Raw genomic sequence first — 15,599 nt, 5'->3', positions numbered from 1 at the left:
AGAAATAAGGGCTATGGAAAGCCCAAACCACGTGTCATTTTTCTTTTCCCCCTACCCCAGCCCAGGCAATGCTGTTATGTACTCTGAATACACCAAATTAATAACAGTAAGATCCTTGATAGATCCTTTGCTGTATTTAAAAAGGAAAATAACTCTGGCAGTAAACCAGAAAACCTCAAACACATTGTACACCTAATCCACAGTAGGTGTAACTACTTATGCATCGTACTGACATGCATCTCGATGCAGTTCTGACACCTTCTTTTCTTTTTTTCCAAATTGGTGATCTCACTGTAGAAGCGTTCTCATCTTTCCCCTGTCCCTATGCCCCACCTACAAGTTGCAGATGTTCGGATTTTCCATGTTGTGTGGTGGTCAGATTACATCACTGTGCAGCTGGAAGTTGTCAGGGAAGAGAAACCTGATGAACAGAAGAAGTTCATATATTTGGAAAGACCGTCTCCAAAGCATTAACCTTTCAAAATTTAAACAGAGTAATTAATAGTATTTAGTTATTGGAGCGAAGACAAGTGGAATGCTTAACTCAGTTTTTTAACTCCTGTCAATGGGGAGACTAGAATTCCATTTGTAAAATTCACCTGGGTTGGGATTTCCTAAGGGGTCTAAGGGCATTAGGTTCCAAACCCCATTGAAATTCAATAGTTGAGCACCTAAGTCCCATAGGCTCTTTTGAAAATCCCCACCAAGAATCTTAATGAATAAAAATGTTTCCTTTCCATAATTCCTTTCCCCCTGACCCATTAACATGATGTGTGGATTCCAGGAGTACTACTTCAGTAAATCAAGGTATCACACTATTGTCTCCATATGCAGTCCAGTCCTGAGAGGATTGCATCTTGGTTTTGAAGGTGCAGAGATCAGTTGTTTGATTAACACAGCCACTCACGTGGCTAATTCATTTTCCTTTTGTGGTAAACCTGTAGTTTTCAAACACTTGAGACACCAGATAATGAGATGCTTTTCACACACTGAGACTTGCACTGGCTGCTATTGCTATGGACTGAGGTTAGTAATGCTAAAGTCATTTTCAAAGCCACCCCCATGCGAGGAAGGAATGGAAACTAGTGGGCAGCCACGCACAGTACATTCAGAGCGATCCCCTGATGCTCCTTGATTTGATTTACGTTGCTGAGTATAAAGTCAGCTTTAAGTTTCAAGCCCTCCTTTCTCCTCCCTGTCCAGCTCCTTTTATGGGGATTTCAGAAGAGGAACTGGACCATCTGGCGTAATCCTGAACAGAGCCACATGCTTTATTCTGGGTATTCTAAACTACTTTTGCTATTATGACTGGTAACTCCAGTCTGGCTGCAAAACCAGTAACTGGATGGCTGTCTCTCCAGCTTGATGCTTGGCACTCAAGAGCTAACACATGTTTTTCTTACGTGAGCATAAGAGCAGTTAAATAGCTCGCTGGTTAAGATGTATCTGTGTGAAAACAAGATGCAGTTGGATTTAAGAATAATAAGTTGACAAGTGTAAGTGGGGAAAGGGGTAAATTGCCGTTCAAAACTTACCATGAGCCAAGGGTCACATCCTGCTTTGGTCCTATGTGAAAAACTCTTCCACTGGAGTCTGTTTTGACTATAATCTGGATGAAATTCTGCTGCTGCCATCTGTAATACAGATATGTGCCCGTGCCATCTCAATCCTTTGGTAGCCTTCCGCTCTGCTCAAGACGAAGCTGGGATCTGTAATATCCAAAGCACACTGCAGTTACCCCTAAAATGGTCCGTTATTTAGTCTGCTTTCCCTTGCCATGTTTGGAGAGGGGAAAAAACATGGTGATGAGACTGAGCTACTCTGGCTATGCTGTACTGTGTGGGAGTGTTTTTTAACATGAATATCTAAGGATAAAAGTGCACCACAGTGATGCTAAAAAATTGTCTTAACTATGGAGTTATTTAGCATTTTTAGTGCTATATTTGGTACTATGCAGACAAAGAGACTTGCAATCTGGACATATAAATTAAATTCTGATTCTGCAAATGCTTGAACCCATGCTTAAATCCGAAGAGACCACTCCTGTGCTTAAAATTAAGTGTTTGCAAGATCATCGGCTTAATTGTTCAAACAGGTACCACGGCGATGTGTGATTGAAGGTTGGTATTATCTCAGTGGTAGAGAGATTTTGTTTTAAAAGATAAAAATATCACTTTTTGAGTGGATTAAAGTCAGATTTTTTTTTAATTCCGCATATTGAAACTTTTACTGCGTTATCTGATAAATCATCTTTTAACACAGTACGTTGCAAACAGCTTCTTGTATGCACTTATATGTGAGATTTAATAAAGAGTATTTTAATATCAGTGGAAACACATGCTACACTTCACAGCTTTCACTGGGTGGCCTTCTAAATGCAGAACAAAGGCTTTAAAAATGAGGGTTTACATAAAACCTAGAAGTGTAGAAAGGTTGAAAGGATGTTGAATTCATTTCTATAGCTAGAACACCATTTTCTCTAACGTCATTTGCACAAATCAGCATTTATGTTGTCAATTTACAGTGATGAATGTGTGATTAACACTGAGCCTATAGGACAGAGTGGAATCTGTCTGTGAAGAGATTTTAATCACAGCACCTTTCTCCACTGAGTTCCTCTAACATTGTTATGATTTGGTGGGGATAATTCTCCAGGTCCCAAACTTTTTTGTTTTGCTCCATTAGTCCATAGTAATGAAATATAGGATGAAATCCTCTCCCCATTGAAGTCCATGTTCAAAACTCCTGTTTATTTAGCTGGGGCCAGGATTTCAATCACAGGGTGGAGTTTTGTTTTTTTTAATGACACTATGTTTTGGGAGCCCTATAATAAATTGTACCTTGAATTTCCTACTAGCCTACACCAGCTGTTAGTAACAACCACTGCTCAAGGAGAGGTGTGTGTGTGTGTGTGTGTGTGTGTATCTATCTGTGTGTGTGAGAGAGAGAGGGGGAGAGAGAGAGAGAGAGCATGTGCAAGTATCTATTGGTCCAGGGCCAGATGTTAAAGGTGGAAGGTTACAAATAAAGACAATCAACCAATCTCTGTTTCAATTCTAGTTAATACACTGGGAGACCAGTAGCTCTGCTCTGTGGGGAAGCATGAAACTGGTAGGATGAAAAGAGGTAGTTAGAGTTGAGTGACATGTTCACAACCAAACCCGAAACCACATAAAATATGACTGCTTCCTGTCTTGTTATAAATTCTCCACTCAGCCCGGGTTCAGCAAGGAATCTACTAAGGCTCATGAGCCTTTTGCTCTAACCTGGACTGGTTTTATGGTTGTATGTTAAAACTGGACAGAATTCATAGTTTCACTTCAAATTAGGATGACCAGACAACAAATATGAAAAATTGGCATGGGGTGGGGGATAAAAGGAACCTATATAAGAAAAAGACCCAAAAATCGGTACTTTCCCTATAAAATCAGGACATCTGGTCACCCTACTTCAAGTTTCTGGGGTTGTTTCTACTTTGAAACTCCCAAGTGACTGTCAGGGCACCAACCCACAGAATAAATATTAGATGGTGAGGGAGTGTGTGGGAGAGGAGGAAGTTTCACAAATTTCTTAATTCTCCCATTCACCCCATTTTCCTCAGGCTTCTGTACTTCACTTCTGATCAGGCTAGAAGTAGCAATACAGACCGCCTAAGAGATTGTATTGTGGGTTTAATTTCTCGAGTGGGGGTCTAGAGAGTTGGGATTCTCTTTAGAAAACTTGCAGTCGAAATGGGGAGAGACCTTCAAATTGCACCTCTGAACCTTTTGCTCCTTGCTAACCCTAGCAAGGCTTTCACATTACATTACCACGTTAGTTTCTCAATATAGCGAGCAAGTATAAAACCACAGACTGGCTCAGTATTAGGCCACATAACATTAACGTTCAAGAGCAACCAAGTAGGTAAGGTTAGAGCCATTATTCTTTTCTGTAGGGAAGTGTAAATATTTTTGGGCATTGAGCCAAAAATGCCTCATTCTCTCTATTTCCTAGCACTGAAATCTGATGGGCGCTGAGCATTTGGGGAGAGTCAAGTTACCAGTTTGACACAATCAAAGGCTTTGATTCCAGGCTGCTTAATCCCTAACCATATCTCCTTGACAAAATGCAACCCTGATGAAACAACAGGAGTCTGTCTGTCTGTCTGTCTGATCATCAGGATTTAATAGAGAAAAATAACCTGAAGCAGAAACAAGTGCAAAACTATGGAGGAGGCAGCTGGTCATATGGTGAAGGATCTGCCTAGATCGTGATTCAAGGACTTGTGCATTTCATCACTAGTTCTTGTTAGCTTATGATCATTGTACCACTGTGCCAGCATTAGCATCTAGAAGAGAGGAAATAAAGAGTATGTTTAAAATCTCAGTTGGCTTAAATAGCAAATTCATCCCTTTTTGTTCAGTGGAGCGTATCTACACTTCACCATCCTGGCTATCGCCACAAGAAATTAATGTAGGCTAAGAAATTACTGCAAAAGGCACCATAGGACTTTGACATTAATGGACTATACAAATACATAGAAATGGTACTATAGGTATTAAAAGCGGGGCCCGATGATGTAATAGTGATGGAACAGTATTGATTCTGAGATTGGTTTGATTTACAGGCAGACACTTGTCATTAAATGAAATGTGAACGTTACAGCTAAACAATATGCACGATGTGATTGCTTAAGTCTTCAGATGACTAATTAAGAAGCATCTGTACAGAAATCTCCTGCTAGCAGAACAACACAGGAGTAAGTGGCAGTGTCCTGCTCTTCCAGATATATTTGTCAAATGCAAATTTTTCCACAGAAAATTCGGTTTAACAACCGATGCAATTAGCGCAGAAAGCAGCTGATCTGTTAGAGAAGGATGCACTAGCTCGACCTGTGATGGAGCAGAGTTGTTTCACTGTGTGGGAGTGGCGGTGCCCTTTAACATGAGACTGGTAATTCAGACGAAATAATAGCAGAGCCAGCATTGGTTAACTCCCTTTTTTCTTTCCTCCAGTGTAACGTCAGGTCACACATGGAAAGAAACATAAGGGTTGTTAGTATCTCAGAGAGTATGATGGAGAAGTAGATATGTAGTGGCTGAGATTCTTCTAACTTGCATTGATTGTACACCGGCATAATTGCACTGATCTCAGCGGTGATGTTCGTGATATTACACCAGTGTAAATGAGAAGAGAATCTAGCCATTGACTCTTTTCCAAGTGGCCCATATTAGAACTCTAGAATGAAAGCAAGAGTGTAGCATAACTATACATCCATCTTCCTGAGACTTAGCTGCATCCAAATGTCAACGTGAAAAAAATCAAGTCACTTCCCCAGGGATCTTAGTATTTTTTCTCTTTAATTTTTGGTAAAGATTTCAAGCTTTATATACAAAAGCTTATTAAAGGTAAAATGTAAAGCTCATTTTACTAAAGAAGATACTTCTTGGCAATCCATTCTGAGTTTCCGGTTGGGGTAGGTGAGCATGCGCTGAGATTACATCTTTGTTTCCAGCAACCAGGATGTGCTGGATTTTTGCATTTACCGGCTGAACCCTGTAGTTCTAAGTAATTTCAGTAGGGATTACATGTTGTGTTGCAGGGTTACTCAGGGCAGAAGATTAATTAGAGTACAGGAAGTGACAGAAGGAGTGATAATTTAAGAATGCATCTATAATTAACAGGAAAAGAGGCGGTGTGCTCTGAATTGTTACAACTTGAGGTAGGAAGGCAGGCTGCGATCATCCCAGGTGTTTCGTACAGGCAGCCCTCCTGTTGTAGGCTTTTACAATGTAACCTTCATCTGTCTGTCACATCAGCCCAGACTGAAGCTATGCAACACAAGCAGATTGTGAGCTGGAAAGGTAACTCTGATTAGGCACTTTTTTTTTTTTTTTTTAGTGTGCGTTAATAGACACTGTGTTTTTGTAATACAAACTTAAAACAACAAAAGTGACCACACGCTAGTGGCTGATAAAATAGTTTAGAGAGAACAGATTTTTTTAATACTGTTATGGGTCCCTCTGATTTGACACGTGATCAGACAAAGATTGATTTACAGAGTGAGTAATCTGGATATAATGACTGATGCTAAAAGTGGGGAGAGACGTGCCCCTGAAGTCAATGGGATCTTTGCCGTTGACTTCAGTGGGTGCAAAGTTGGACTTTGAGAATATAAAAACTGCATTGAGGAATTATTTTGTGTGTCTATAACTTATATATATATATATGTGTTTGGAAAATGATAGAGTTCACATTTCCATGGTAAACTAAAAAGTGGGAACACATTGTGTGTCCAAATAAGCAAAACTCCGTGTAATGTACACTTACTAGTTAATAACTAACATTCTTTCACTGTAAAAATTATAGTTACATCCTCAGCAACTCTCCCCTCAACATGGGTACTTCCACGTTCATGATGAATCCATGACAGTACAAAACATGAACAGTAAGTTGTCCACACTGAATTTTCTTGAAGAAGTTCAAGGCTTTCTCTATCCCAAAGTTGTCTCTGTGGCTTGCCTACATTAGGAGAAATGGTGTGTTTTTAACATTTGTTATAATTCTAGTGTAGACAAGGCAATTTGTAGTTTTTAACACATGCTAGGTGGGCAGGGTAAACCCTCCCCTTAAGTTTACTTGGCCTAGCTAGGACAGGTTAAAACTATGACTAACCAAATTAGGGAAAGCTAGTCCACCCCAGTTGCTAGGCTTATACAAAACTTTAGAACTCACCCCTTCTCCTTTCTATATTTCCATATGAATTTTAATAATTCATCCTGCCATGTTTTTAATGTCATGTCAACAGGGATGTACTGAAACAAAAATACTTGCACATGTGATTGTAGTGTCCAGGAATGAGATGGTTTGGGGAGGAAATTATTAGAGAGAGTCATCTGATGACAAAATGCCAGCTTCCTAGAGATCCCCTGATCCTGCTTACCTATTGCTTCAGTAAAAGATCACCTTTATAAGCAGAACAAATTCATTTCTTTCGTGTTAGCAGCTGGACTTTGTGTATTGCACGTTATTAGAAACATATGAACCCCTCCTTGTAGGGAATTTTGGTATAGTAAAATATGGACTGTTCTTGTAATTGAAAAGCTTTTACAGCAAGTACATACACAAGAGAAGTGCCAATAAGAAGATAGGTATTTAGAAATTTGGTCACCCTTTCTAGTGCATTCAGAGAAACAGGGCTCCACAGCCAGCAAGCCAGAATCTTTAGCCTGATCCTGAATAAGTAATGTACAGTGTAGTTTTGACTGGCAAACTGGGATGGACCACACTGAGAATGCCACACTCAGGCAGACTGTAAGAAACAGGGCAGACAATCCCCCAAAACTGGTGGTTTATTCTATACTTAGATTCACCAAACCAATAACAAAGGAGCTTCTGTAGCACCATACTGGTTAACCAGAAGCCAAAGACAGTCTCCTTTAGGCATTCCAGTCCCTTGGCTCTCATCCAGACACACAGATCTAATATAGTGAGAGGTTACTGAAAACCCTATTCACCAGACTTAAGGTTCTTCCAATCCCAAAGGATCAGACACTTACCTCCCCCCATCTTGGTCAAGATGTATTTCAGATCTTACTGAAATATCACGCTGTCAGCCAATTTAGTAAGCTAACTAAAGTTTTTCTTAATAAAAGAAAAGAAGAGGTGTATTGAATGGTTAAAGAATCCTATACATACAAATGATTTTCAATGTTCATAGATCAGGATCATAGCAGTGATCATTCTGGCTTGCAAAAGTCTCTCTGATAACTTCCAAAAGATTGGCCAGTCCTCAGTCCATTGTTCAAAATACTCCATTTAGTTGTAAATCCACAGTCCAGAGAAATGGAGCAGAAATGAGGAAAATAGAGATATCTTGAGTGTCTTTTATATCTTCTGCCATGTGCATTGAAATTTACTGTCCCAAACAAGGCCACCATATATGGAAAGTTACTAAAAAAGGTGTAGTCCAAGGTCACATGTCCACATCACGTGCCCTTACAGGCCTTGTTGAATCACAAGGGTGTCCTCAAGAAGAGCTATCTGGAGAGTTAATTTTTCTGAATGACCTGTCAAGCTTTGACTAGTCCATTCACAATGGGCTGTTGAGACTGGATGTAAACTACCTTGTGGATGTTACCCCAAGAACAAACACATTTGAGATACAAATACATAGCTTTGTATCTAAAGTTACAAATATTGGCTGATACGTAGATTTAACCTGAATAATCATACTTGACAGACTGTAACATTTCCCTTGGTACCTTACATGATTTCTACTTTGTACAAGTTTTGTAGTAATTATATAATAATGGTATCAATAATAAATTGTCACCCATCTTTTATACAGCGTCACAATAATATGTTAATGTTTTATTGTAACTCTGCCTTAATAAAAACAAAACAGAAAACCTACAACTACCGTTGTCTATAGTAGGATTCTAGCACACAGTAAAAACAGACATTTTTTCCTAGTGTAGATATGGCCCCCGTGGCTTCTCAGATTACTCTCTATTCAGAAGTTGGTATTTCTTCTTGGATGAACCCCTGTAATGTCAACTTTGGCCACCAGAATGCAATTGGGCCCACAGGAATGATATTCAGGGATATGCTAAACCGGCATACCTCTTAACATGGTGGCAGGTTCTTACCTAGCTGACTGTCATGGGCCCCTACTCCTTGAACATATCTGCAACTGAGCATCTTGTCTGGTTTTTTCATTGTCCATGTGCCCTAAGGCAGCCAACCTTTCACCTGCAGGCTGTCCATCTTTTCGTTTGGGCAGAGTACTAAGTAACCACTGCCATTTTAAAAAATGTGAATGCATATCCTAACCACTTCATGGTAACTGTTCTTTGTCATAAAATGCCCAGTGGAATTCTTATCTTTATTTTTAATTGAGAGTTTTCATGGATTAGTAGATCATAAATCTACATCTGGATTGTGGAATTTTGAGTCATTGCAGAGGTGAAAATCCTTCCAATCTGTACGTTTACAACACGGTAAAGAATTCAGCGAAGTTTATCTGTGTAAATGGAAAATTGGCAGCCTCGTTTTCACATTACACTGCTGCTTTTGTCTGAACAGATAGAAACATTTTGGGCTGATGTGCAGATAGCTCTCGTCAAAGTTTGTTGAAGCCACAGAGACTGAAGTTTTGATGGCTGAGTGCTGCAAACAGTTTGCCACTGGCAAATGCATACCACATCTAGTTTTGACAGTGTCTAGCATTTAAAAAAAAAAGAGAAGAGAGATGCACTCCAGTCAGTGCAGTTTAGCAAATCATAGATTCTGATTTTACATTCAAAACCAAACCAACCAATCCCACAATCATGGTTTGCAGTGGTTCTTCAAAGAAAACCTGTGCTTTTAGCTTAAAATTCGCAATTCAGTGTATCAAAGTGTAGCTCTTCCATTCTGCTTAGCCTGAGTGGGGGTTACATGACCTGTCCCTTCTTCTCAAAAGTTAAGCACGCTCCCTCTCACCATTATTCAGACACGTTATGTCTTTGGCAGCTAGTTGGTGACCTGAATTCCCTAGTTTTCTGAAGCACCCTTGTGCTGCCTAGAGAGCTTTTTGTGTAAAGCTCTCAGAATGCTGGAGAATGCTGATGGCTACTTAGAGAGTCTAACTTCCTTCCTGATGGTCGGCTGTATTTTAACAGCCGGGCTGTCTCCTGACTTTAACCAAAGGAACATAAATGTCCTAGAAAGAGGGATTTTTCAAAGAGGGACCCAACTCTCATTGAATTTCAGTGAGAGCTGGGTGACTGACTCTCTTCAGCCCCTTTGAAAGACCCAACGGGTATGTTCAATTGGTGCTATCAAACCGAGAGAGGAAGGAATCTCCCTGTACTACTGTTCAGGGTGAGAGCAGAGGGAGTGAAGGCAAAAGAAAGTGAAATGGTTGCAAAACAGGAGTCCAGTGTGGGCTGTGTCAAGGCTACAGTTCAAAATGGTGGCCTCCTCTCAAACTGCTCTCCCCCTCAAAGCAGGCTGTGTGGATGTTGAACTGCTAGCGTAGGTTGAATCGCACCCAGTGGTAATCGGTGGAAGCTTTTGTTTCTACTGAGTTGTGTTTATTTGCAAAAAGTATCAAATCTGTGGCCGGCTAAGAGATCACGTTTGTCGTTGTGATGCAGGCCATGACTGCCCAGCTTCCTCGTAGAAGCAGGGGTAGAACCCAGATTTTCCTTCCAAAGCACAAGTCTCTTACAGTTTTCGGCGAAAGGAAAATTACCTGTAGCTGTTAGCAGTGTAAGGACCATACACACGAGCAGTTCTGATTCCACCCAGTAGGGGTAATGGTATACATGCACAGTCTGTGGCATAATTAAATTCCTTGCCATGGTCAGGTGCCCGAGAGGAAGAAAATATGTTTGTAAAAAATTTGGAGATCGAATGTCCTTGGTATTTTGGAGAGCCTCTAACACGGCTTTAAGTGCCCACCTGGGGGATCCTCAGCATTCGAAGGTGAGGGCTGCACTAGCTGGGCTAAAGAATCAGCTCTTCTGGCTATCCCAACGGAGACTTTTGTAAGGACTGAGGCCAGGCCTACTCTACAAAATTATACTAGTGTAACTACGTCGTTCAGGGGTGTGAAAATCCACCCCCCTGAGCGACGCAGTTATACCGACCTAACCGCTGGTGTAGATAGCGTTATGTCAATGGGAGAGTTTCTCCCTTCGGCAGGGCTACCTCCTCTTGGGGAGGTGGGTTAACAACGCTGATGGGAGGAGCTCTCCCGTTGGCAAAATAGCATCTTTGCTAAAGCACTACAGCAGAGCAGCTCGACGAGCAAATACGAATGTGACCATATGTTAGTCATTCACTAGCAAAAGGTAAGAAATGGCAGTGCATTTGATAGGACATTTCTAATGTATCCCAAGTGATCTCAGTAGAAGTGTGTTTACTATTTCCTTACATACACAGGACCACTTCCTTATGCTCCATGCATCTGCTCTTCCCATAGTCCCTCCAGTAAAAATGCAACAGTATTGACATTTCACGTCTTTCCTTTGTGTTTTTATGCCTGTCTGTTTGGGGGAAGGGGGCGGGGGTGGTTTTTATATAGTAACCAAAATTTTTTGGCAGGGGCATCAGGGGAAGAGGCGAATACCAATGTGGAAGTTGGATAAGGCCCCACTGGAGCCAAGGATCAGGGATCCGCAATCCGTGTCTTGTGATTGCCATAAATCAGGGCCTGAATCTGCAATGTGCTGTAAAAGCCAGTCAGAACTGTCTTACTCAACAGTAGGTTTAGTAGTTCCATTTTTTCCTCCCTAATGATTATCTCTGCATAGCGTTGACCTAAATTAAGAATGTCTCCATCGTTGCTATAGCTTCAGTGTGTTTCTAATGGAAGGAGGGGTCTGATGGCAGCCAGGTTGGAAGAAATGAAGCCCCACTGAGTCCTGCATTTCAACCCAGTTGGCGCTTTTCTTTCAGGGTCTGGGGGTGCAGAGGAACAAGTGGTAGGGAATTAATGTAGGCTGCAGTAGGGGCGGGGAAGGTTGGCTTACATGGATAGCTCCTATTTTTAAAGAAAGAAATGAAGCTGAATGACTAGGCAGACAGGCAGGGAGGCTTATTCAATTAGACATTTTAATAAATGGAATCATGCTACCTGTCTCTCTTCTCAATCTGATTTCTCTGCTTCAGTGTTTACCGCTTGCACCTTTCAGCTTTCTCTGCTTTAGACAAAGCTCTTCAGGGCCTTCCTCTCTGTGTTTTGGAAAGTGTCTGGCACAGGGTGGGAATTACCATTATCAAAATACTAATGAACTATGTAAGGTTGCCAGTTTTGGTCAGACATATTCCTGGAGGTTTCATCACGTGACATAATATTTAATTAAAGATTAATCTTTAATTCCTGGAAACTCCAGGACAAACCTGGAGGGTTGGCATCACTAAATATATGAAAGTGCCATGCAAAGAGACTGCAGATCCCACTATGGTGACACTCCAGCTTGGTGTGAGCAGCCTCCATTATCCATCGCTTCAATCTGCCCCACATCCATTTAAACTAGGTGTAGCCCACCGGGCTCCCGATAAAAGGCCAGTGCAGCCCTCAGTTGGTTTAAGATGGGTGCCCTGATCTTGGGCTGGTGCAGGGAAAGTCTGGCCGTGTCTCACTGAATCTGCCTTTCATTCCTTGCGCCACTGAGACTGAAGCGTGTGCGTGCACCCGGACACACAGACAGAGGATTGTTTCTCTACTTGCAGGTTGTGTGTGGCAGATTAGATACTTATAACCACAGCTGAAAAGCTTACTTGGAAGGAGCAGTGTAAACAGTTATTTATTCTCGTTATACTACCATTATGAGCTAGCAGTGCTACTTGTTTGTAACTTTCAGCCTTTCCCAGAAATGCAGCCTTCTCATTCTGAGATAAAAGTAAAACTGGGACAGTGTCATAGTCTCGTTTTTAAAAGCAGACCAGAGATAATGGAGGCTTCATAGTTTAATTTGGCAAAAATCAGAAGGGCTGCCTTTGCTTCCCAAATGTTTCTTAAGAGGCTATCATGTGCACTCTAATGCATTTTAATGAATTTTCACAAGGTCACATGAGAGCACATTGGTCGCTTGTCTGTTTAGTCCTTGTTTGTGTGTATGAATGAAGCTTTTACAGAATTAGCCGTGTACAGTAGTCAATCAGCGCAATTATTTATATACATGCATTCATTGCCAAATCGAGCTTGCCTGCATAATAGCCAGCACAGAATGGGGCAGAACACGTTTTGATTGCTATTCTGATTTATTTGTTGCCAGATAATGAAAAGCAATCTCAAAATGATCTCAAAGGAAACGGGGAGTGAGTTGTAGTAAAACAACCCTTTCCCCTAGGAGGAGCCAATACCAGGCAAGGGAAGCTGGCAGTAAGGCAAGTGAAGAAAGAGTATGAGAAGGACATGTATGCACCCCCAAGAAGTCTTGGTCTGGAGATGCCCCATCATAACTTGATTGATAAGGGCCTGCAATGAGCAGCTGATTGAATTGGTTCACCCAGGGGCTCCTGGATATGGACGTCCTAGCACAGCCGTGATGATCTGCTGCCACTACAATCAGATTAGCTAAACTAGCAAGTGTCTCTGTAACGTGAAACTGAATTTCTCTCCCCTGTACTTGTCAGAACTGCCACAGCAGCATGTTAATGTACTGTATTTTCCAGTGAAAGCATTCAAATGGGATTTAGGGAGTTGGGGAGAAAAATCTAGCAGGCTCATAGCAGAGATACCAAGGCGGCATAGTGTGTACTGTAAATGAGTAATGAATCATGTGTGCTTGAGCATGGAATACTTAAGCATACCTTTATATAATATAATATCAAATCCAATGAGCGATTTCCACACCTAGCTGATAACGAATAAAGAAGTGCCCGGTATAATATTGCCATCTTTTATTTGCTTGGGATGCTTCAAAGGTGGTATTTTAACCTTGCAGATATGGGGCAGTATTCAGACCTGTCATAAGCGAATACAACTCTGCTGAATTCAGTGGAATTACACCCACTTACACCAGTAGTGAATTTGGCCCTGTGCGTTTTATGGGCACTAGCTGTAAATACTCACCATGAAAGTGAAATGCCAAGATCTTTTGCATATTAAAAAAAAAAATCCTGTAGACATTTTATTATACTAAAAAGCAGTTTTTAAAAGCTTAAGTAATACTTGAGACTTAGAGGCAGATTTGCCAGGGGTCAGAACTCAGTTGGGGGTGGATTTTCAAATGATCTTAACTCTGATTTAGGAATCTATATAAGGTCTTGCTTATCAACAGAACTCTGCACCCAGCAAATTCCGTTGGGACACTTATGGCTGGATTTGCCACAAGAGTTCAGTACCCAGCATGCTGAAAGGTTTTAAAAATTCCCTGTGGATGCTGAGCCCTTCTGAAAATTCTGGCCTTAGTCTATGGAGTCCTGTTTCTAGTAATTCAAGGGGGTAATGGGGTTTTCCTATTCTCTTCACACTTGCTCCCCAGTGCAACAATTAAGTGGCTTTTCTAAGTGTTCTGAAAGCCGAAATTCTGCGCAGTAAACTCAAGAGCCAGGACAGACATGCCAGTAATTCAGTTGGCCATGTATGGGAGACACCCCTCAGTTTTCCTGCCCAAGGTTTCCTGGGGTGCTGCTTGGGATCACAATGTGTTTATTTTGGAGGCTGGGAAGGAAGTAATGGAAAGTTCTCTAAATGTGTGTCTTTAGATTTACATAGCTGTGCCTTACTGACATGTCTCGGAGAGCTTGGGCAACGTCTATTCAAACATACCACTTCAGCCCATTTTTATCAGAGCAAGAAAGGGGGCACTTCAGATAAACAAAAAACAAACACCTGATTTCCCACCCAGCAGCCCATCCATCATCAGACCTAGGGCTTGTGCCGTTTTCTAATGATCACCAGACTTAGGCTGTGTCAGGTCAGTGGAATAAGCAAATGACAATCTATAATCCTTCGTTGAGCATGCTCTGCCAGAAACCCCCAGATGCTTGCATCTACACACTTTAAAGTGCAATAGCTGTCATTGGGTGTGGCAAGGAGAGAAGTTGTGTCTCTCACAGTCAGGAATCAAACTTCATAGGTTTCTATAGACCAAAGTCAGAAGACAACAGGAATCTAGTACAGTTGTCGAATAACTGGTGTGTGTTCCTTTTAATTAACACGTTTAACAAGCAGGTGCTCATATTCTGCACCAACTCTAACTTCCAAGTGGTTTTCAGGTGCAGCCCATGTAGAGCCCATTGAAGTAATGCAGTTGGGAGGTCACAAAGTCATGGATCACTGTAATAAGGCCCATATCTGAGAGAATGAAAAAGGCTTTCTTGGCCCTAGGCCCCAAATGTTGCTTTTATAGGCAAAGGGTAGACCAACTCCATCCAAAACATGGGCAGGAACTACCCCTACCATACTCCCTGATATTCCCCTTTACCCCCAAACCCTGGAGCATCACCACCTGATTGATCCTCTGCCATCTCACTTTCCTCCAAATCTCTCTGAGCTGCACACTGAGAAAGTGGAGGTATCGCACCATCTATATTTGATGATAATCATAAGCCTTGTTCACAAATGAACGATACTACAGGCCCCATTAACAAGCACCTTCCTCCCCAGCCATTGAAATGGAGAGATGACAAAATAAAGTCTCTGGAACCCAGCATGAGCAATCGCTTGGGAGCAGATGTGGAGTTGCACAAAACCTACCCTCTAGCTCCTCCCTGAGAGAAAAAAACAGCCAATGTAAAGCTATTCACTTAACCTGGGACATGTTAACATGCATTATGGTCAGAGTGAGCAAAAGGTGCTGAAGGATTTAAGAGATTCTTCAGGGAGACCTGAACTTTGTCTGTTGCTTCTCTATGTTAGGACTCAGTGCTGAGGTTAAAATTGGGGATATGCTTACAAGGGTCATTTCAAAGTTGGCAGTCTCCTTGACATGGCTTCTAAGGGGAGAAAATATAATTCTCAGGAAGCAGGACCAACTGTTTAATTGGGGCCATGCTTCTGAAAGGGGCCATGGCATGCTGCAGTGGATGACCGTCTACATTTGTAGAGCACTGATGTGTGTGCTTAATATTGCATAATGGGGAATATTCGTCTACTGCTGACATGCAGGGATCTGCAC

At 41.5% G+C, this 15,599-nt stretch overlaps 1 protein-coding gene across 5 annotated transcripts in view; it reads left to right on the top strand.

The window, feature by feature from the left end:
• Window positions 1-15,599, top strand: part of MAMLD1 (mastermind like domain containing 1) — a 347,912-nt gene that overhangs the window by 291,148 nt on the left and 41,165 nt on the right. Inside the window, exon 2 of one of the 5 annotated variants that reach the window (XM_073358363.1) lies at window positions 6,349-6,427. The exons of the other annotated variants lie outside the window; for them this stretch is intronic. The gene's annotated coding sequence lies outside the window, so the exon portion shown is untranslated. The remainder of the gene's footprint in view (window positions 1-6,348; window positions 6,428-15,599) is intronic. 5 annotated transcript variants of the gene reach the window in all.

This window comes from Lepidochelys kempii, chromosome 9, assembly GCF_965140265.1.
Source record: "Lepidochelys kempii isolate rLepKem1 chromosome 9, rLepKem1.hap2, whole genome shotgun sequence".
Lineage (NCBI taxonomy): Eukaryota > Metazoa > Chordata > Testudines > Cheloniidae > Lepidochelys > Lepidochelys kempii.
Note: the sequence above shows the minus strand (reverse complement) of the source record. Positions and strands in the feature narration are given on the sequence as shown.